Below are 24,079 nucleotides of genomic sequence, written 5' to 3'. Positions count from 1 at the left end.
ATTAAAACAAATGTTGCCAGCCAGCCATCCATTGCAATAATGGATAGGACATCAGCTATGAGGCATTTGTTTGTACAAACTGCTGCTCACGACTAATGTTGTAATATAGTGTCTCCATCTGCTGGTGGTATTGAATAAGCAATAGTGCAATGATAGGGTCTGAAAAAGGAGTAAAATAAGAAGCAGCAGCATAGGAAAAAAGGAGGAAAGAAGGAAAACATGGAGAGAAGAAAAAAAGAAGGTAAAAAAAAGGTGAAAACATGTTTAAAAAAGTATTTCCATCTCTCTCTCTATATATATGTATATATATATATATATATATATATATATATATATATATTTAAAAGAAAAAAAAATTATATATATATATATATATATATATATACATATAGAGAGAGAGAAAGAGATAGATAGATAGATAGATAGATACACATACATACATACATACATACATACATACAACATACATACATACATACATATGTGTGTATTGTTGGAGTTGCAAACATGGGTGCACTTGACAAACTCAGTGCGGCTATTCCCCATTGAAAGATTGTTGCATCCAGGACCCTTAGCACTGTGATATGCTACTCAATACCACTGGCATGGCCAGGTGTAAACAACATCTGACCTTTGTTGTGTATGTAACCATGGAGATTGTGATGTCACCTAGGCCCACCAAAGAACAGCCTTGTCAGAAGCAGCACTGCCATGAGCAGAAGCAGCAGATCCATAGGTTTTCAAATAAGCTGGATTTAACCAAGACAAGTGAGTCCAATAGGATGCAGGTATGTCCTCTATCCTTACAGCTTCCCGTGGCTGTTGGTTTTATACCGTTTGGGGACAGCCAAGGAGGCGTCAGCAGGCAACACAGGTAAGTGTGTGCTTGTGTGTGTGTGTGTGTGTGTTTCCTATGCAGATCCTAAACCCAGTATCAAATGCAAGTAGGCGGAGTAAGAAGGGTTCCTGCCAAAGCCAGGTTATGGATTGCATTTAAAAATGGTCCATCAGAGTGAAATGGACTCCCATCTTCCTGCTTAGCAATAATGATATGGGTTTAGGGTCTGCTCTGTGTACTGGTGGGTGACTGCCACCCAGCCAGAGTGTGTATGGGAGGCTGCCAGCCAGCCTCCCTTCCTACAAGTAGTGATGGTGCATGTGAAGGGGACAGCGTTGGTTCCTCCCCTTTCACAGTTATCACTTCTCATTCTTCCTTTTGGCTGGTATCAAATGTGGTGTCTGTTTATATCAGTTTAATATCTGATATGTCCCCTATCTGGTAGCATATATTAAATGCACCACCAGGGTTCAGTGTTGGAAAGAAAGATTACCTGTTTATTTGCTGCAGCTGCTTGCTGGCTAGTCCAGTGGGCCCCTACTGCAGGCAAAAGACAATAGGTGGTGCCGCTTGTGTCTGGCCCCTGTTGGAGCGACCAGGCACAGGACTGCTGCTGCTGAATGTCCTCTTTAATTGAATAAGCTCAGCAACCAGCACACCTGTGCAGGTTGGACATGACATGATAGGTAGCTGTCTTTCAGGTAGTGGGTGCTGAATCTTGTTAATTGACATCGGGGTGTCATTGCTGTTGATTGACCATGCATTGGTACTGTGGTATTGGAATAATTAAAACAAATGTTGCCAGCCAGCCATCCATTGCAATAATGGATAGGACATCAGCTATGAGGCATTTGTTTGTACAAACTGCTGCTCACGACTAATGTTGTAATATAGTGTCTCCATCTGCTGGTGGTATTGAATAAGCAATAGTGCAATGATAGGGTCTGAAAAAGGAGTAAAATAAGAAGCAGCAGCATAGGAAAAAAGGAGGAAAGAAGGAAAACATGGAGAGAAGAAAAAAAGAAGGTAAAAAAAAGGTGAAAACATGTTTAAAAAAGTATTTCCATCTCTCTCTCTATATATATGTATATATATATATATATATATATATATATATATTTAAAAGAAAAAAAAATTATATATATATATATATATATATATATATACATATAGAGAGAGAGAAAGAGATAGATAGATAGATAGATAGATACACATACATACATACATACATACATACATACAACATACATACATACATACATATGTGTGTATTGTTGGAGTTGCAAACATGGGTGCACTTGACAAACTCAGTGCGGCTATTCCCCATTGAAAGATTGTTGCATCCAGGACCCTTAGCACTGTGATATGCTACTCAATACCACTGGCATGGCCAGGTGTAAACAACATCTGACCTTTGTTGTGTATGTAACCATGGAGATTGTGATGTCACCTAGGCCCACCAAAGAACAGCCTTGTCAGAAGCAGCACTGCCATGATCAGAAGCAGCAGCACCATAAGTTTTCAAATAAGCTGGATTTAACCAAGACAAGTGAGTCCAATAGGATGCAGGTATGTCCTCTATCCTTACAGCTTCCCGTGGCTGTTGGTTTTATACCGTTTGGGGACAGCCAAGGAGGCGTCAGCAGGCAACACAGGTAAGTGTGTGCTTGTGTGTGTGTGTGTGTGTGTTTCCTATGCAGATCCTAAACCCAGTATCAAATGCAAGTAGGAGGAGTAAGAAGGGTTCCTGCCAAAGCCAGGTTATGGATTGCATTTAAAAATGGTCCATCAGAGTGAAATGGACTCCCATCTTCCTGCTTAGCAATAATGATATGGGTTTAGGGCCTGCTGTGTGTACTGGTGGGTGACTGCCACCCAGCCAGAGTGTGTATGGGAGGCTGCCAGCCAGCCTACCTTCCTACAAGTAGTGATGGTGCATGTGAAGGGGACAGCGTTGGTTCCTCCCCTTTCACAGTTATCACTTCTCATTCTTCCTTTTGGCTGGTATCAAATGTGGTGTCTGTTTATATCAGTTTACTATCTGATATGTCCCCTATCTGGTAGCATATATTAAGTGCACCACCAGGGTTCAGTGTTGGAAAGAAAGATTACCTGTTTATTTACTGCTGCAGCTGCTTGCTGGCTAGTCCAGTGGGCCCCTACTGCAGGCAAAAGACAATAGGTGGTGCCGCTTGTGTCTAGCCCCTGTTGGAGCGACCAGGCACAGGACTGCTGCTGCTGAATGACCTCTTTAATTGAATAAGCTCAGCAACCAGCACACCTGTGCAGGTTGGACATGACATGATAGGTAGCTGTCTTTCAGGTAGTGGGTGCTGAATCTTGTTAATTGACATGGGGGTGTCATTGCTGTTGATTGACCATGCATTGGTACTGTGGTATTGGAATAATAAAAACAAATGTTGCCAGCCAACCATCCATTGCAATAATGGATAGGACATCAGCTATGAGGCATTTGTTTGTACAAACTGCTGCTCACAACTAATGTTGTAATATAGTGTCTCCATCTGCTGGTGGTATTGAATAAGCAATAGTGCAATGATAGGGTCTGAAAAAGAAGAAAAATAAGAAGCAGCAGCATAGGAAAAAAGGAGGAAAGAAGGAAAACATGGAGAGAAGAAAAAAAGAAGGTTAAAAAAAAAGGTGAAAACATGTTTAAAAAAGTATTTCCATCTCTCTCTCTCTCTATATATGTATATATATATATATATATATATATTTAAAAGAAAAAAAAATTATATATATATATATATATATATATATATATATATACATATAGAAAGAGAGAAAGAGATAGATAGATAGATAGATAGATAGATACATACATACATACATTACATACATTACATACATTACATACATACATACATATGTGTGTATTGTTGGAGTTGCAAACATGGGTGCACTTGACAAACTCAGTGCGGCTATTCCCCATTGAAAGATTGTTGCATCCAGGACCCTTAGCAGTGTGATATGCTACTCAATACCACTGGCATGGCCAGGTGTAAACAACATCTGACCTTTGTTGTGTATGTAACCATGGAGATTGTGATGTCACCTAGGCCCACCAAAGAACAGCCTTGTCAGAAGCAGCACTGCCATGAGCAGAAGCAGCAGATCCATAGGTTTTCAAATAAGCTGGATTTAACCAAGACAAGTGAGTCCAATAGGATGCAGGTATGTCCTCTATCCTTACAGCTTCCCGTGGCTGTTGGTTTTATACCGTTTGGGGACAGCCAAGGAGGCGTCAGCAGGCAACACAGGTAAGTGTGTGCTTGTGTGTGTGTGTGTGTGTTTCCTATGCAGATCCTAAACCCAGTATCAAATGCAAGTAGGAGGAGTAAGAAGGGTTCCTGCCAAAGCCAGGTTATGGATTGCATTTAAAAATGGTCCATCAGAGTGAAATGGACTCCCATCTTCCTGCTTAGCAATAATGATATGGGTTTAGGGTCTGCTGTGTGTACTGGTGGGTGACTGCCACCCAGCCAGAGTGTGTATGGGAGGCTGCCAGCCAGCCTCCCTTCCTACAAGTAGTGATGGTGCATGTGAAGGGGACAGCGTTGGTTCCTCCCCTTTCACAGTTATCACTTCTCATTCTTCCTTTTGGCTGGTATCAAATGTGGTGTCTGTTTATATCAGTTTAATATCTGATATGTCCCCTATCTGGTAGCATATATTAAGTGCACCACCAGGGTTCAGTGTTGGAAAGAAAGATTACCTGTTTATTTGCTGCAGCTGCTTGCTGGCTAGTCCAGTGGGCCCCTACTGCAGGCAAAAGACAATAGGTGGTGCCGCTTGTGTCTGGCCCCTGTTGGAGCGACCAGGCACAGGACTGCTGCTGCTGAATGTCCTCTTTAATTGAATAAGCTCAGCAACCAGCACACCTGTGCAGGTTGGACATGACATGATAGGTAGCTGTCTTTCAGGTAGTGGGTGCTGAATCTTGTTAATTGACATGGGGGTGTCATTGCTGTTGATTGACCATGCATTGGTACTGTGGTATTGGAATAATAAAAACAAATGTTGCCAGCCAACCATCCATTGCAATAATGGATAGGACATCAGCTATGAGGCATTTGTTTGTACAAACTGCTGCTCACAACTAATGTTGTAATATAGTGTCTCCATCTGCTGGTGGTATTGAATAAGCAATAGTGCAATGATAGGGTCTGAAAAAGAAGAAAAATAAGAAGCAGCAGCATAGGAAAAAAGGAGGAAAGAAGGAAAACATGGAGAGAAGAAAAAAAGAAGGTTAAAAAAAAAGGTGACAACATGTTTAAAAAAGTATTTCCATCTCTCTCTCTATATATATGTATATATATATATATATATATATATATATATATATATAAAAGAAAAAAAATTATATATATATATATATATATACATAAAGAGAGAGTGAAAGAGATAGATAGATAGATAGATAGATATAGATAGATACACATAGATACACATAGATACACATAGATACACATAGATACACATAGATACACATACATACATACATACATACATACATACATATGTGTGTATTGTTGGAGTTGCAAACATGGGTGCACTTGACAAACTCAGTGCGGCTATTCCCCATTGAAAGATTGTTGCATCCAGGACCCTTAGCACTGTGATATGCTACTCAATACCACTGGCATGGCCAGATGTAAACAACATCTGACCTTTGTTGTGTATGTAACCATGGAGATTGTGATGTCACCTAGGCCCACCAAAGAACAGCCTTGTCAGAAGCAGCACTGCCATGAGCAGAAGCAGCAGCACCATAGGTTTTCAAATAAGCTGGATTTAACCAAGACAAGTGAGTCCAATAGGATGCAGGTATGTCCTCTATCCTTACAGCTTCCCGTGGCTGTTGGTTTTATACCGTTTGGGGACAGCCAAGGAGGCGTCAGCAGGCAACACAGGTAAGTGTGTGCTTGTGTGTGTGTGTGTGTGTGTGTGTGTATTTCCTATGCAGATCCCAAACCCAGTATCAAATGCAAGTAGGAGGAGTAAGAAGGGTTCCTGCCAAAGCCAGGTTATGGATTGCATTTAAAAATGGTCCATCAGAGTGAAATGGACTCCCATCTTCCTGCTTAGCAATAATGATATGGGTTTAGGGCCTGCTGTGTGTACTGGTGGGTGACTGCCACCCAGCCAGAGTGTGTATGGGAGGCTGCCAGCCAGCCTACCTTCCTACAAGTAGTGATGGTGCATGTGAAGGGGACAGCGTTGGTTCCTCCCCTTTCACAGTTATCACTTCTCATTCTTCCTTTTGGCTGGTATCAAATGTGGTGTCTGTTTATATCAGTTTACTATCTGATATGTCCCCTATCTGGTAGCATATATTAAGTGCACCACCAGGGTTCAGTGTTGGAAAGAAAGATTACCTGTTTATTTACTGCTGCAGCTGCTTGCTGGCTAGTCCAGTGGGCCCCTACTGCAGGCAAAAGACAATAGGTGGTGCCGCTTGTGTCTGGCCCCTGTTGGAGCGACCAGGCACAGGACTGCTGCTGCTGAATGTCCTCTTTAATTGAATAAGCTCAGCAACCAGCACACCTGTGCAGGTTGGACATGACATGATAGGTAGCTGTCTTTCAGGTAGTGGGTGCTGAATCTTGTTAATTGACATGGGGGTGTCATTGCTGTTGATTGACCATGCATTGGTACTGTGGTATTGGAATAATAAAAACAAATGTTGCCAGCCAACCATCCATTGCAATAATGGATAGGACATCAGCTATGAGGCATTTGTTTGTACAAACTGCTGCTCACAACTAATGTTGTAATATAGTGTCTCCATCTGCTGGTGGTATTGAATAAGCAATAGTGCAATGATAGGGTCTGAAAAAGAAGAAAAATAAGAAGCAGCAGCATAGGAAAAAAGGAGGAAAGAAGGAAAACATGGAGAGAAGAAAAAAAGAAGGTTAAAAAAAAAGGTGAAAACATGTTTAAAAAGTATTTCCATCTCTCTTTCTCTCTATATATGTATGTATATATATATATATATATATATATATATATATATATTTAAAAGAAAAAAAAATTATATATATATATATATATATGTATATACATATAGAAAGAGAGAAAGAGATAGAGAGAGATAGATAGATAGATAGATAGATACATACATACATACATACATACATATGTGTGTATTGTTGGAGTTGCAAACATGGGTGCACTTGACAAACTCAGTGCGGCTATTCCCCATTGAAAGATTGTTGCATCCAGGACCCTTAGCACTGTGATATGCTACTCAATACCACTGGCATGGCCAGGTGTAAACAACATCTGACCTTTGTTGTGTATGTAACCATGGAGATTGTGATGTCACCTAGGCCCACCAAAGAACAGCCTTGTCAGAAGCAGCACTGCCATGAGCAGAAGCAGCAGATCCATAGGTTTTCAAATAAGCTGGATTTAACCAAGACAAGTGAGTCCAATAGGATGCAGGTATGTCCTCTATCCTTACAGCTTCCCGTGGCTGTTGGTTTTATACCGTTTGGGGACAGCCAAGGAGGCGTCAGCAGGCAACACAGGCAAGTGTGTGCTTGTGTGTGTGTGTGTGTGTGTTTCCTATGCAGATCCTAAACCCAGTATCAAATGCAAGTAGGAGGAGTAAGAAGGGTTCCTGCCAAAGCCAGGTTATGGATTGCATTTAAAAATGGTCCATCAGAGTGAAATGGACTCCCATCTTCCTGCTTAGCAATAATGATATGGGTTTAGGGTCTGCTGTGTGTACTGGTGGGTGACTGCCACCCAGCCAGAGTGTGTATGGGAGGCTGCCAGCCAGCCTCCCTTCCTACAAGTAGTGATGGTGCATGTGAAGGGGACAGCGTTGGTTCCTCCCCTTTCACAGTTATCACTTCTCATTCTTCCTTTTGGCTGGTATCAAATGTGGTGTCTGTTTATATCAGTTTAATATCTGATATGTCCCCTATCTGGTAGCATATATTAAGTGCACCACCAGGGTTCAGTGTTGGAAAGAAAGATTACCTGTTTATTTGCTGCAGCTGCTTGCTGGCTAGTCCAGTGGGCCCCTACTGCAGGCAAAAGACAATAGGTGGTGCCGCTTGTGTCTGGCCCCTGTTGGAGCGACCAGGCACAGGACTGCTGCTGCTGAATGTCCTCTTTAATTGAATAAGCTCAGCAACCAGCACACCTGTGCAGGTTGGACATGACATGATAGGTAGCTGTCTTTCAGGTAGTGGGTGCTGAATCTTGTTAATTGACATGGGGGTGTCATTGCTGTTGATTGACCATGCATTGGTACTGTGGTATTGGAATAATAAAAACAAATGTTGCCAGCCAACCATCCATTGCAATAATGGATAGGACATCAGCTATGAGGCATTTGTTTGTACAAACTGCTGCTCACAACTAATGTTGTAATATAGTGTCTCCATCTGCTGGTGGTATTGAATAAGCAATAGTGCAATGATAGGGTCTGAAAAAGAAGAAAAATAAGAAGCAGCAGCATAGGAAAAAAGGAGGAAAGAAGGAAAACATGGAGAGAAGAAAAAAAGAAGGTTAAAAAAAAAGGTGACAACATGTTTAAAAAAGTATTTCCATCTCTCTCTCTATATATATGTATATATATATATATATATATATAAAAGAAAAAAAATTATATATATATATATATATATATATATATACATAAAGAGAGAGTGAAAGAGATAGATAGATAGATAGATATAGATAGATAGATATAGATAGATACACATAGATACACATAGATACACATAGATACACATAGATACACATAGATACACATAGATACACATAGATACACATACATACATACATACATACATATGTGTGTATTGTTGGAGTTGCAAACATGGGTGCACTTGACAAACTCAGTGCGGCTATTCCCCATTGAAAGATTGTTGCATCCAGGACCCTTAGCACTGTGATATGCTACTCAATACCACTGGCATGGCCAGATGTAAACAACATCTGACCTTTGTTGTGTATGTAACCATGGAGATTGTGATGTCACCTAGGCCCACCAAAGAACAGCCTTGTCAGAAGCAGCACTGCCATGAGCAGAAGCAGCAGCACCATAGGTTTTCAAATAAGCTGGATTTAACCAAGACAAGTGAGTCCAATAGGATGCAGGTATGTCCTCTATCCTTACAGCTTCCCGTGGCTGTTGGTTTTATACCGTTTGGGGACAGCCAAGGAGGCGTCAGCAGGCAACACAGGTAAGTGTGTGCTTGTGTGTGTGTGTGTGTGTGTGTGTATTTCCTATGCAGATCCTAAACCCAGTATCAAATGCAAGTAGGAGGAGTAAGAAGGGTTCCTGCCAAAGCCAGGTTATGGATTGCATTTAAAAATGGTCCATCAGAGTGAAATGAACTCCCATCTTCCTGCTTAGCAATAATGATATGGGTTTAGGGCCTGCTGTGTGTACTGGTGGGTGACTGCCACCCAGCCAGAGTGTGTATGGGAGGCTGCCAGCCAGCCTACCTTCCTACAAGTAGTGATGGTGCATGTGAAGGGGACAGCGTTGGTTCCTCCCCTTTCACAGTTATCACTTCTCATTCTTCCTTTTGGCTGGTATCAAATGTGGTGTCTGTTTATATCAGTTTACTATCTGATATGTCCCCTATCTGGTAGCATATATTAAGTGCACCACCAGGGTTCAGTGTTGGAAAGAAAGATTACCTGTTTATTTACTACTGCTGCAGCTGCTTGCTGGCTAGTCCAGTGGGCCCCTACTGCAGGCAAAAGACAATAGGTGGTGCCGCTTGTGTCTGGCCCCTGTTGGAGCGACCAGGCACAGGACTGCTGCTGCTGAATGTCCTCTTTAATTGAATAAGCTCAGCAACCAGCACACCTGTGCAGGTTGGACATGACATGATAGGTAGCTGTCTTTCAGGTAGTGGGTGCTGAATCTTGTTAATTGACATGGGGGTGTCATTGCTGTTGATTGACCATGCATTGGTACTGTGGTATTGGAATAATAAAAACAAATGTTGCCAGCCAACCATCCATTGCAATAATGGATAGGACATCAGCTATGAGGCATTTGTTTGTACAAACTGCTGCTCACAACTAATGTTGTAATATAGTGTCTCCATCTGCTGGTGGTATTGAATAAGCAATAGTGCAATGATAGGGTCTGAAAAAGAAGAAAAATAAGAAGCAGCAGCATAGGAAAAAAGGAGGAAAGAAGGAAAACATGGAGAGAAGAAAAAAAGAAGGTTAAAAAAAAAGGTGAAAACATGTTTAAAAAAGTATTTCCATCTCTCTTTCTCTCTATATATGTATATATATATATATATATATATATATATTTAAAAGAAAAAAAAATTATATATATATATATATATATATGTATATACATATAGAAAGAGAGAAAGAGATAGAGAGAGAGAGAGAGATAGATAGATACATAGATACATACATAGATACATAGATACATACATACATACATATGTGTGTATTGTTGGAGTTGCAAACATGGGTGCACTTGACAAACTCAGTGCGGCTATTCCCCATTGAAAGATTGTTGCATCCAGGACCCTTAGCACTGTGATATGCTACTCAATACCACTGGCATGGCCAGGTGTAAACAACATCTGACCTTTGTTGTGTATGTAACCATGGAGATTGTGATGTCACCTAGGCCCACCAAAGAACAGCCTTGTCAGAAGCAGCACTGCCATGAGCAGAAGCAGCAGATCCATAGGTTTTCAAATAAGCTGGATTTAACCAAGACAAGTGAGTCCAATAGGATGCAGGTATGTCCTCTATCCTTACAGCTTCCCGTGGCTGTTGGTTTTATACCGTTTGGGGACAGCCAAGGAGGCGTCAGCAGGCAACACAGGTAAGTGTGTGCTTGTGTGTGTGTGTGTGTGTGTGTGTGTGTTTCCTATGCAGATCCTAAACCCAGTATCAAATGCAAGTAGGAGGAGTAAGAAGGGTTCCTGCCAAAGCCAGGTTATGGATTGCATTTAAAAATGGTCCATCAGAGTGAAATGGACTCCCATCTTCCTGCTTAGCAATAATGATATGGGTTTAGGGTCTGCTGTGTGTACTGGTGGGTGACTGCCACCCAGCCAGAGTGTGTATGGGAGGCTGCCAGCCAGCCTCCCTTCCTACAAGTAGTGATGGTGCATGTGAAGGGGACAGCGTTGGTTCCTCCCCTTTCACAGTTATCACTTCTCATTCTTCCTTTTGGCTGGTATCAAATGTGGTGTCTGTTTATATCAGTTTAATATCTGATATGTCCCCTATCTGGTAGCATATATTAAATGCACCACCAGGGTTTAGTGTTGGAAAGAAAGATTACCTGTTTATTTGCTGCAGCTGCTTGCTGGCTAGTCCAGTGGGCCCCTACTGCAGGCAAAAGACAATAGGTGGTGCCGCTTGTGTCTGGCCCCTGTTGGAGCGACCAGGCACAGGACTGCTGCTGCTGAATGTCCTCTTTAATTGAATAAGCTCAGCAACCAGCACACCTGTGCAGGTTGGACATGACATGATAGGTAGCTGTCTTTCAGGTAGTGGGTGCTGAATCTTGTTAATTGACATGGGGGTGTCATTGCTGTTGATTGACCATGCATTGGTACTGTGGTATTGGAATAATTAAATCAAATGTTGCCAGCCAGCCATCCATTGCAATAATGGATAGGACATCAGCTATGAGGCATTTGTTTGTACAAACTGCTGCTCACGACTAATGTTGTAATATAGTGTCTCCATCTGCTGGTGGTATTGAATAAGCAATAGTGCAATGATAGGGTCTGAAAAAGGAGTAAAATAAGAAGCAGCAGCATAGGAAAAAAGGAGGAAAGAAGGAAAACATGGAGAGAAGAAAAAAAGAAGGTAAAAAAAAGGTGAAAACATGTTTAAAAAAGTATTTCCATCTCTCTCTCTCTCTATATATGTATATATATATATATATATATATATATATATATATATATATATATTTAAAAGAAAAAAAATTATATATATATATATATATATATATATATACATATAGAGAGAGAGAAAGAGATAGATAGATAGATACACATACATACATACATACTACATACTACATACAACATACATACATACATACATATGTGTGTATTGTTGGAGTTGCAAACATGGGTGCACTTGACAAACTCAGTGCGGCTATTCCCCATTGAAAGATTGTTGCATCCAGGACCCTTAGCACTGTGATATGCTACTCAATACCACTGGCATGGCCAGGTGTAAACAACATCTGACCTTTGTTGTGTTTGTAACCATGGAGATTGTGATGTCACCTAGGCCCACCAAAGAACAGCCTTGTCAGAAGCAGCACTGCCATGATCAGAAGCAGCAGCACCATAAGTTTTCAAATAAGCTGGATTTAACCAAGACAAGTGAGTCCAATAGGATGCAGGTATGTCCTCTATCCTTACAGCTTCCCGTGGCTGTTGGTTTTATACCGTTTGGGGACAGCCAAGGAGGCGTCAGCAGGCAACACAGGTAAGTGTGTGCTTGTGTGTGTGTGTGTGTGTTTCCTATGCAGATCCTAAACCCAGTATCAAATGCAAGTAGGAGGAGTAAGAAGGGTTCCTGCCAAAGCCAGGTTATGGATTGCATTTAAAAATGGTCCATCAGAGTGAAATGGACTCCCATCTTCCTGCTTAGCAATAATGATATGGGTTTAGGGCCTGCTGTGTGTACTGGTGGGTGACTGCCACCCAGCCAGAGTGTGTATGGGAGGCTGCCAGCCAGCCTACCTTCCTACAAGTAGTGATGGTGCATGTGAAGGGGACAGCGTTGGTTCCTCCCCTTTCACAGTTATCACTTCTCATTCTTCCTTTTGGCTGGTATCAAATGTGGTGTCTGTTTATATCAGTTTACTATCTGATATGTCCCCTATCTGGTAGCATATATTAAGTGCACCACCAGGGTTCAGTGTTGGAAAGAAAGATTACCTGTTTATTTACTGCTGCAGCTGCTTGCTGGCTAGTCCAGTGGGCCCCTACTGCAGGCAAAAGACAATAGGTGGTGCCGCTTGTGTCTAGCCCCTGTTGGAGCGACCAGGCACAGGACTGCTGCTGCTGAATGACCTCTTTAATTGAATAAGCTCAGCAACCAGCACACCTGTGCAGGTTGGACATGACATGATAGGTAGCTGTCTTTCAGGTAGTGGGTGCTGAATCTTGTTAATTGACATGGGGGTGTCATTGCTGTTGATTGACCATGCATTGGTACTGTGGTATTGGAATAATAAAAACAAATGTTGCCAGCCAACCATCCATTGCAATAATGGATAGGACATCAGCTATGAGGCATTTGTTTGTACAAACTGCTGCTCACAACTAATGTTGTAATATAGTGTCTCCATCTGCTGGTGGTATTGAATAAGCAATAGTGCAATGATAGGGTCTGAAAAAGAAGAAAAATAAGAAGCAGCAGCATAGGAAAAAAGGAGGAAAGAAGGAAAACATGGAGAGAAGAAAAAAAGAAGGTTAAAAAAAAAGGTGAAAACATGTTTAAAAAAGTATTTCCATCTCTCTCTCTCTCTATATATGTATATATATATATATATATATATTTAAAAGAAAAAAAAATTATATATATATATATATATATATATATATCTACATATAGAAAGAGAGAAAGAGATAGATAGATAGATAGATAGATACATACATACATACATTACATACATTACATACATTACATACATTACATACATACATACATACATACATATGTGTGTATTGTTGGAGTTGCAAACATGGGTGCACTTGACAAACTCAGTGCGGCTATTCCCCATTGAAAGATTGTTGCATCCAGGACCCTTAGCAGTGTGATATGCTACTCAATACCACTGGCATGGCCAGGTGTAAACAACATCTGACCTTTGTTGTGTATGTAACCATGGAGATTGTGATGTCACCTAGGCCCACCAAAGAACAGCCTTGTCAGAAGCAGCACTGCCATGAGCAGAAGCAGCAGATCCATAGGTTTTCAAATAAGCTGGATTTAACCAAGACAAGTGAGTCCAATAGGATGCAGGTATGTCCTCTATCCTTACAGCTTCCCGTGGCTGTTGGTTTTATACCGTTTGGGGACAGCCAAGGAGGCGTCAGCAGGCAACACAGGTAAGTGTGTGCTTGTGTGTGTGTGTGTGTGTGTTTCCTATGCAGATCCTAAACCCAGTATCAAATGCAAGTAGGAGGAGTAAGAAGGGTTCCTGCCAAAGCCAGGTTATGGATTGCATTTAAAAATGCTCCATCAGAGTGAAATGGACTCCCATCTTCCTGCTTAGCAATAATGATATGGGTTTAGGGTCTGCTGTGTGTACTGGTGGGTGACTGCCACCCAGCCAGAGTGTGTATGGGAGGCTGCCAGCCAGCCTCCCTTCCTACAAGTAGTGATGGTGCATGTGAAGGGGACAGCGTTGGTTCCTCCCCTTTCACAGTTATCACTTCTCATTCTTCCTTTTGGCTGGTATCAAATGTGGTGTCTGTTTATATCAGTTTAATATCTGATATGTCCCCTATCTGGTAGCATATATTAAGTGCACCACCAGGGTTCAGTGTTGGAAAGAAAGATTACCTGTTTATTTACTGCTGCAGCTGCTTGCTGGCTAGTCCAGTGGGCCCCTACTGCAGGCAAAAGACAATAGGTGGTGCCGCTTGTGTCTGGCCCCTGTTGGAGCGACCAGGCACAGGACTGCTGCTGCTGAATGTCCTCTTTAATTGAATAAGCTCAGCAACCAGCACACCTGTGCAGGTTGGACATGACATGATAGGTAGCTGTCTTTCAGGTAGTGGGTGCTGAATCTTGTTAATTGACATGGGGGTGTCATTGCTGTTGATTGACCATGCATTGGTACTGTGGTATTGGAATAATAAAAACAAATGTTGCCAGCCAACCATCCATTGCAATAATGGATAGGACATCAGCTATGAGGCATTTGTTTGTACAAACTGCTGCTCACAACTAATGTTGTAATATAGTGTCTCCATCTGCTGGTGGTATTGAATAAGCAATAGTGCAATGATAGGGTCTGAAAAAGAAGAAAAATAAGAAGCAGCAGCATAGGAAAAAAGGAGGAAAGAAGGAAAACATGGAGAGAAGAAAAAAAGAAGGTTAAAAAAAAAGGTGACAACATGTTTAAAAAAGTATTTCCATCTCTCTCTCTATATATATGTATATATATATATATATATATATATATATATATATATAAAAGAAAAAAAATTATATATATATATATATATATATATACATAAAGAGAGAGGTAAAGAGATAGATAGATATAGATAGATAGATAGATATAGATAGATATAGATAGATACACATAGATACACATACATACATACATACATACATACATACATACATACATATGTGTGTATTGTTGGAGTTGCAAACATGGGTGCACTTGACAAACTCAGTGCGGCTATTCCCCATTGAAAGATTGTTGCATCCAGGACCCTTAGCACTGTGATATGCTACTCAATACCACTGGCATGGCCAGATGTAAACAACATCTGACCTTTGTTGTGTATGTAACCATGGAGATTGTGATGTCACCTAGGCCCACCAAAGAACAGCCTTGTCAGAAGCAGCACTGCCATGAGCAGAAGCAGCAGCACCATAGGTTTTCAAATAAGCTGGATTTAACCAAGACAAGTGAGTCCAATAGGATGCAGGTATGTCCTCTATCCTTACAGCTTCCCGTGGCTGTTGGTTTTATACCGTTTGGGGACAGCCAAGGAGGCGTTAGCAGGCAACACAGGTAAGTATGTGCTTGTGTGTGTGTGTGTGTGTTTCCTATGCAGATCCTAAACCCAGTATCAAATGCAAGTAGGAGGAGTAAGAAGGGTTCCTGCCAAAGCCAGGTTATGGATTGCATTTAAAAATGGTCCATCAGAGTGAAATGGACTCCCATCTTCCTGCTTAGCAATAATGATATGGGTTTAGGGTCTGCTGTGTGTACTGGTGGGTGACTGCCACCCAGCCAGAGTGTGTATGGGAGGCTGCCAGCCAGCCTCCCTTCCTACAAGTAGTGATGGTGCATGTGAAGGGGACAGCGTTGGTTCCTCCCCTTTCACAGTTATCACTTCTCATTCTTCCTTTTGGCTGGTATCAAATGTGGTGTCTGTTTATATCAGTTTAATATCTGATATGTCCCCTATCTGGTAGCATACATTAAGTGCACCACCAGGGTTCAGTGTTGGAAAGAAAGATTACCTGTTTATTTGCTGCAGCTGCTTGCTGGCTAGTCCAGTGGGCCCCTACTGCAGGCAAAAGACAATAGGTGGTGCCGCTTGTGTCTGGCCCCTGTTGGAGCGACCAGGCACAGGACTGCTGCTGCTGAATGTCCTCTTTAATTGAATAAGCTCAGCAACCAGCACACCTGTGCAGGTTGGACATGACATGATAGGTAGCTGTCTTTCAGGTAGTGGGTGCTGAATCTTGTTAATTGACATGGGGGTGTCATTGCTGTTGATTGACCATGCATTGGTACTGTGGTATTGGAATAATAAAAACAAATGTTGCCAGCCAACCATCCATTGCAATAATGGATAGGACATCAGCTATGAGGCATTTGTTTGTACAAACTGCTGCTCACAACTAATGTTGTAATATAGTGTCTCCATCTGCTGGTGGTATTGAATAAGCAATAGTGCAATGATAGGGTCTGAAAAAGAAGAAAAATAAGAAGCAGCAGCATAGGAAAAAAGGAGGAAAGAAGGAAAACATGGAGAGAAGAAAAAAAGAAGGTTAAAAAAAAAGGTGAAAACATGTTTAAAAAAGTATTTCCATCTCTCTTTCTCTCTATATATGTATATATATATATATATATATATATATATATATATATATTTAAAAGAAAAAAAAATTATATATATATATATATATATATATATATATGTATATACATATAGAAAGAGAGAAAGAGATAGAGAGAGAGAGAGATAGATAGATAGATAGATACATAGATACATACATAGATACATAGATACATACATAGATACATACATACATACATATGTGTGTATTGTTGGAGTTGCAAACATGGGTGCACTTGACAAACTCAGTGCGGCTATTCCCCATTGAAAGATTGTTGCATCCAGGACCCTTAGCACTGTGATATGCTACTCAATACCACTGGCATGGCCAGGTGTAAACAACATCTGACCTTTGTTGTGTATGTAACCATGGAGATTGTGATGTCACCTAGGCCCACCAAAGAACAGCCTTGTCAGAAGCAGCACTGCCATGAGCAGAAGCAGCAGATCCATAGGTTTTCAAATAAGCTGGATTTAACCAAGACAAGTGAGTCCAATAGGATGCAGGTATGTCCTCTATCCTTACAGCTTCCCGTGGCTGTTGGTTTTATACCGTTTGGGGACAGCCAAGGAGGCGTCAGCAGGCAACACAGGTAAGTGTGTGCTTGTGTGTGTGTGTGTGTGTGTGTTTCCTATGCAGATCCTAAACCCAGTATCAAATGCAAGTAGGAGGAGTAAGAAGGGTTCCTGCCAAAGCCAGGTTATGGATTGCATTTAAAAATGGTCCATCAGAGTGAAATGGACTCCCATCTTCCTGCTTAGCAATAATGATATGGGTTTAGGGTCTGCTGTGTGTACTGGTGGGTGACTGCCACCCAGCCAGAGTGTGTATGGGAGGCTGCCAGCCAGCCTCCCTTCCTACAAGTAGTGATGGTGCATGTGAAGGGGACAGCGTTGGTTCCTCCCCTTTCACAGTTATCACTTCTCATTCTTCCTTTTGGCTGGTATCAAATGTGGTGTCTGTTTATATCAGTTTAATATCTGATATGTCCCCTATCTGGTAGCATATATTAAATGCACCACCAGGGTTCAGTGTTGGAAAGAAAGATTACCTGTTTATTTGCTGCAGCTGCTTGCTGGCTAGTCCAGTGGGCCCCTACTGCAGGCAAAAGACAATAGGTGGTGCCGCTTGTGTCTGGCCCCTGTTGGAGCGACCAGGCACAGGACTGCTGCTGCTGAATGTCCTCTTTAATTGAATAAGCTCAGCAACCAGCACACCTGTGCAGGTTGGACATGACATGATAGGTAGCTGTCTTTCAGGTAGTGGGTGCTGAATCTTGTTAATTGACATCGGGGTGTCATTGCTGTTGATTGACCATGCATTGGTACTGTGGTATTGGAATAATTAAAACAAATGTTGCCAGCCAGCCATCCATTGCAATAATGGATAGGACATCAGCTATGAGGCATTTGTTTGTACAAACTGCTGCTCACGACTAATGTTGTAATATAGTGTCTCCATCTGCTGGTGGTATTGAATAAGCAATAGTGCAATGATAGGGTCTGAAAAAGGAGTAAAATAAGAAGCAGCAGCATAGGAAAAAAGGAGGAAAGAAGGAAAACATGGAGAGAAGAAAAAAAGAAGGTAAAAAAAAGGTGAAAACATGTTTAAAAAAGTATTTCCATCTCTCTCTCTCTATATATGTATATATATATATATATATATATATATATATATATATATATATTTAAAAGAAAAAAAAATTATATATATATATATATATATATATATATATATATATATATACATATAGAGAGAGAGAAAGAGATAGATAGATAGATAGATACACATACATACATACATACATACATACATACATACATACAACATACATACATACATACATATGTGTGTATTGTTGGAGTTGCAAACATGGGTGCACTTGACAAACTCAGTGCGGCTATTCCCCATTGAAAGATTGTTGCATCCAGGACCCTTAGCACTGTGATATGCTACTCAATACCACTGGCATGGCCAGGTGTAAACAACATCTGACCTTTGTTGTGTATGTAACCATGGAGATTGTGATGTCACCTAGGCCCACCAAAGAACAGCCTTGTCAGAAGCAGCACTGCCATGATCAGAAGCAGCAGCACCATAAGTTTTCAAATAAGCTGGATTTAACCAAGACAAGTGAGTCCAATAGGATGCAGGTATGTCCTCTATCCTTACAGCTTCCCGTGGCTGTTGGTTTTATACCGTTTGGGGACAGCCAAGGAGGCGTCAGCAGGCAACACAGGTAAGTGTGTGCTTGTGTGTGTGTGTGTGTGTTTCCTATGCAGATCCTAAACCCAGTATCAAATGCAAGTAGGAGGAGTAAGAAGGGTTCCTGCCAAAGCCAGGTTATGGATTGCATTTAAAAATGGTCCATCAGAGTGAAATGGACTCCCATCTTCCTGCTTAGCAATAATGATATGGGTTTAGGGCCTGCTGTGTGTACTGGTGGGTGACTGCCACCCAGCCAGAGTGTGTATGGGAGGCTGCCAGCCAGCCTACCTTCCTACAAGTAGTGATGGTGCATGTGAAGGGGACAGTGTTGGTTCCTCCCCTTTCACAGTTATCACTTCTCATTCTTCCTTTTGGCTGGTATCAAATGTGGTGTCTGTTTATATCAGTTTACTATCTGATATGTCCCCTATCTGGTAGCATATATTAAGTGCACCACCAGGGTTCAGTGTTGGAAAGAAAGATTACCTGTTTATTTACTGCTGCAGCTGCTTGCTGGCTAGTCCAGTGGGCCCCTACTGCAGGCAAAAGACAATAGGTGGTGCCGCTTGTGTCTAGCCCCTGTTGGAGCGACCAGGCACAGGACTGCTGCTGCTGAATGACCTCTTTAATTGAATAAGCTCAGCAACCAGCACACCTGTGCAGGTTGGACATGACATGATAGGTAGCTGTCTTTCAGGTAGTGGGTGCTGAATCTTGTTAATTGACATGGGGGTGTCATTGCTGTTGATTGACCATGCATTGGTACTGTGGTATTGGAATAATAAAAACAAATGTTGCCAGCCAACCATCCATTGCAATAATGGATAGGACATCAGCTATGAGGCATTTGTTTGTACAAACTGCTGCTCACAACTAATGTTGTAATATAGTGTCTCCATCTGCTGGTGGTATTGAATAAGCAATAGTGCAATGATAGGGTCTGAAAAAGAAGAAAAATAAGAAGCAGCAGCATAGGAAAAAAGGAGGAAAGAAGGAAAACATGGAGAGAAGAAAAAAAGAAGGTTAAAAAAAAAGGTGAAAACATGTTTAAAAAAGTATTTCCATCTCTCTCTCTCTCTATATATGTATATATATATATATATATATATATTTAAAAGAAAAAAAAATTATATATATATATATATATATATATATATATATATATATATACATATAGAAAGAGAGAAAGAGATAGATAGATAGATACATACATACATACATTACATACATTACATACATTACATACATTACATACATACATACATACATACATATGTGTGTATTGTTGGAGTTGCAAACATGGGTGCACTTGACAAACTCAGTGCGGCTATTCCCCATTGAAAGATTGTTGCATCCAGGACCCTTAGCAGTGTGATATGCTACTCAATACCACTGGCATGGCCAGGTGTAAACAACATCTGACCTTTGTTGTGTATGTAACCATGGAGATTGTGATGTCACCTAGGCCCACCAAAGAACAGCCTTGTCAGAAGCAGCACTGCCATGAGCAGAAGCAGCAGATCCATAGGTTTTCAAATAAGCTGGATTTAACCAAGACAAGTGAGTCCAATAGGATGCAGGTATGTCCTCTATCCTTACAGCTTCCCGTGGCTGTTGGTTTTATACCGTTTGGGGACAGCCAAGGAGGCGTCAGCAGGCAACACAGGTAAGTGTGTGCTTGTGTGTGTGTGTGTGTGTGTGTGTTTCCTATGCAGATCCTAAACCCAGTATCAAATGCAAGTAGGAGGAGTAAGAAGGGTTCCTGCCAAAGCCAGGTTATGGATTGCATTTAAAAATGCTCCATCAGAGTGAAATGGACTCCCATCTTCCTGCTTAGCAATAATGATATGGGTTTACGGCCTGCTGTGTGTACTGGTGGGTGACTGCCACCCAGCCAGAGTGTGTATGGGAGGCTGCCAGCCAGCCTACCTTCCTACAAGTAGTGATGGTGCATGTGAAGGGGACAGCGTTGGTTCCTCCCCTTTCACAGTTATCACTTCTCATTCTTCCTTTTGGCTGGTATCAAATGTGGTGTCTGTTTATATCAGTTTAATATCTGATATGTCCCCTATCTGGTAGCATATATTAAATGCACCACCAGGGTTCAGTGTTGGAAAGAAAGATTACCTGTTTATTTGCTGCAGCTGCTTGCTGGCTAGTCCATTGGGCCCCTACTGCAGGCAAAAGACAATAGGTGGTGCCGCTTGTGTCTGGCCCCTGTTGGAGCGACCAGGCACAGGACTGCTGCTGCTGAATGTCCTCTTTAATTGAATAAGCTCAGCAACCAGCACACCTGTGCAGGTTGGACATGACATGATAGGTAGCTGTCTTTCAGGTAGTGGGTGCTGAATCTTGTTAATTGACATGGGGGTGTCATTGCTGTTGATTGACCATGCATTGGTACTGTGGTATTGGAATAATAAAAACAAATGTTGCCAGCCAACCATCCATTGCAATAATGGATAGGACATCAGCTATGAGGCATTTGTTTGTACAAACTGCTGCTCACAACTAATGTTGTAATATAGTGTCTCCATCTGCTGGTGGTATTGAATAAGCAATAGTGCAATGATAGGGTCTGAAAAAGAAGAAAAATAAGAAGCAGCAGCATAGGAAAAAAGGAGGAAAGAAGGAAGGTTAAAAAAAAAGGTGAAAACATGTTTAAAAAAGTATTTCCATCTCTCTCTCTCTCTCTCTCTCTCTCTCTCTCTCTCTCTCTCTCTCTCTATATATATATATATACATATAGAAAGAGAGAAAGAGATAGATAGATAGATAGATAGATAGATAGATACATACATACATACATACATACATACATACATATGTGTGTATTGTTGGAGTTGCAAACATGGGTGCACTTGACAAACTCAGTGCGGCTATTCCCCATTGAAAGATTGTTGCATCCAGGACCCTTAGCACTGTGATATGCTACTCAATACCACTGGCATGGCCAGGTGTAAACAACATCTGACCTTTGTTGTGTATGTAACCATGGAGATTGTGATGTCACCTAGGCCCACCAAAGAACAGCCTTGTCAGAAGCAGCACTGCCATGAGCAGAAGCAGCAGATCCATAGGTTTTCAAATAACCTGGATTTAACCAAGACAAGTGAGTCCAATAGGATGCAGGTATGTCCTCTATCCTTACAGCTTCCCGTGGCTGTTGGTTTTATACCGTTTGGGGACAGCCAAGGAGGCGTCAGCAGGCAACACAGGTAAGTGTGTGCTTGTGTGTGTGTGTGTGTTTCCTATGCAGATCCTAAACCCAGTATCAAATGCAAGTAGGAGGAATAAGAAGGGTTCCTGCCAAAGCCAGGTTATGGATTGCATTTAAAAATGGTCCATCAGAGTGAAATGGACTCCCATCTTCCTGCTTAGCAATAATGATATGGGTTTAGGGTCTGCTGTGTGTACTGGTGGGTGACTGCCACCCAGCCAGAGTGTGTATGGGAGGCTGCAAGCCAGCCTCCCTTCCTACAAGTAGTGATGGTGCATGTGAAGGGGACAGCGTTGGTTCCTCCCCTTTCACAGTTATCACTTCTCATTCTTCCTTTTGGCTGGTATCAAATGTGGTGTCTGTTTATATCAGTTTAATATCTGATATGTCCCCTATCTGATAGCATATATTAAATGCACCACCAGGATTCAGTGTTGGAAAGAAAGATTACCTGTTTATTTGCTGCAGCTGCTTGCTGGCTAGTCCAGTGGGCCCCTACTGCAGGCAAAAGACAATAGGTGGTGCCGCTTGTGTCTGGCCCCTGTTGGAGCGACCAGGCACAGGACTGCTGCTGCTGAATGTCCTCTTTAATTGAATAAGCTCAGCAACCAGCACACCTGTGCAGGTTGGACATGACATGATAGGTAGCTGTCTTTCAGGTAGTGGGTGCTGAATCTTGTTAATTGACATGGGGGTGTCATTGCTGTTGATTGACCATGCATTGGTACTGTGGTATTGGAATAATTAAAACAAATGTTGCCAGCCAGCCATCCATTGCAATAATGGATAGGACATCAGCTATGAGGCATTTGTTTGTACAAACTGCTGCTCACGACTAATGTTGTAATATAGTGTCTCCATCTGCTGGTGGTATTGAATAAGCAATAGTGCAATGATAGGGTCTGAAAAAGGAGTAAAATAAGAAGCAGCAGCATAGGAAAAAAGGAGGAAAGAAGGAAAACATGGAGAGAAGAAAAAAAGAAGGTTAAAAAAAAAGGTGAAAACATGTTTAAAAAAGTATTTCCATCTCTCTCTCTCTATATATGTATATATATATATATATATATATATATATATATATTTAAAAGAAAAAAAAATTATATATATATATATATATACATATAGAAAAAGAGAAAGAGATAGATAGATAGATAGATAGATACATACATACATACATACATACATACATACATACATACATATGTGTGTATTGTTGGAGTTGCAAACATGGGTGCACTTGACAAACTCAGTGCGGCTATTCCCCATTGAAAGATTGTTGCATCCAGGACCCTTAGCAATGTGATATGCTACTCAATACCACTGGCATGGCCAGGTGTAAACAACATCTGACCTTTGTTGTGTATGTAACCATGGAGATTGTGATGTCACCTAGGCCCACCAAAGAACAGCCTTGTCAGAAGCAGCACTGCCATGAGCAGAAGCAGCAGATCCATAGGTTTTCAAATAAGCTGGATTTAACCAAGACAAGTGAGTCCAATAGGATGCAGGTATGTCCTCTATCCTTACAGCTTCCCGTGGCTGTTGGTTTTATACCGTTTGGGGACAGCCAAGGAGGCGTCAGCAGGCAACACAGGTAAGTGTGTGCTTGTGTGTGTGTGTGTGTGTGTGTGTGTGTGTTTCCTATGCAGATCCTAAACCCAGTATCAAATGCAAGTAGGAGGAGTAAGAAGGGTTCCTGCCAAAGCCAGGTTATGGATTGCATTTAAAAATGGTCCATCAGAGTGAAATGGACTCCCATCTTCCTGCTTAGCAATAATGATATGGGTTTAGGGTCTGCTGTGTGTACTGGTGGGTGACTGCCACCCAGCCAGAGTGTGTATGGGAGGCTGCCAGCCAGCCTCCCTTACTACAAGTAGTGATGGTGCATGTGAAGGGGACAGCGTTGGTTCCTCCCCTTTCACAGTTATCACTTCTCATTCTTCCTTTTGGCTGGTATCAAATGTGGTGTCTGTTTATATCAGTTTAATATC

At 41.5% G+C, this 24,079-nt stretch overlaps 4 pseudogenes; all 4 read left to right on the top strand.

The window, feature by feature from the left end:
* The first annotated feature begins 1,201 nt into the window (after positions 1-1,201).
* Positions 1,202-1,304, top strand: LOC130324056 (U2 spliceosomal RNA; annotated as a pseudogene).
* Positions 1,305-11,026: 9,722 nt separating this feature from the next.
* On the top strand, positions 11,027-11,129 carry LOC130324058 (U2 spliceosomal RNA; annotated as a pseudogene).
* A 6,452-nt stretch (positions 11,130-17,581) lies between these two features.
* Positions 17,582-17,684, top strand: LOC130324055 (U2 spliceosomal RNA; annotated as a pseudogene).
* Positions 17,685-20,865: 3,181 nt separating this feature from the next.
* On the top strand, positions 20,866-20,968 carry LOC130324054 (U2 spliceosomal RNA; annotated as a pseudogene).
* Positions 20,969-24,079: the final 3,111 nt, after the last annotated feature.

The sequence above is a fragment of the Hyla sarda genome, unplaced genomic scaffold (genome assembly GCF_029499605.1).
Source record: "Hyla sarda isolate aHylSar1 unplaced genomic scaffold, aHylSar1.hap1 scaffold_258, whole genome shotgun sequence".
Taxonomy (NCBI): Eukaryota; Metazoa; Chordata; class Amphibia; order Anura; family Hylidae; genus Hyla; species Hyla sarda.
The sequence above is the reverse complement of the archived record's forward strand: the minus strand, read 5'-3'. Positions and strand labels throughout refer to the sequence as shown.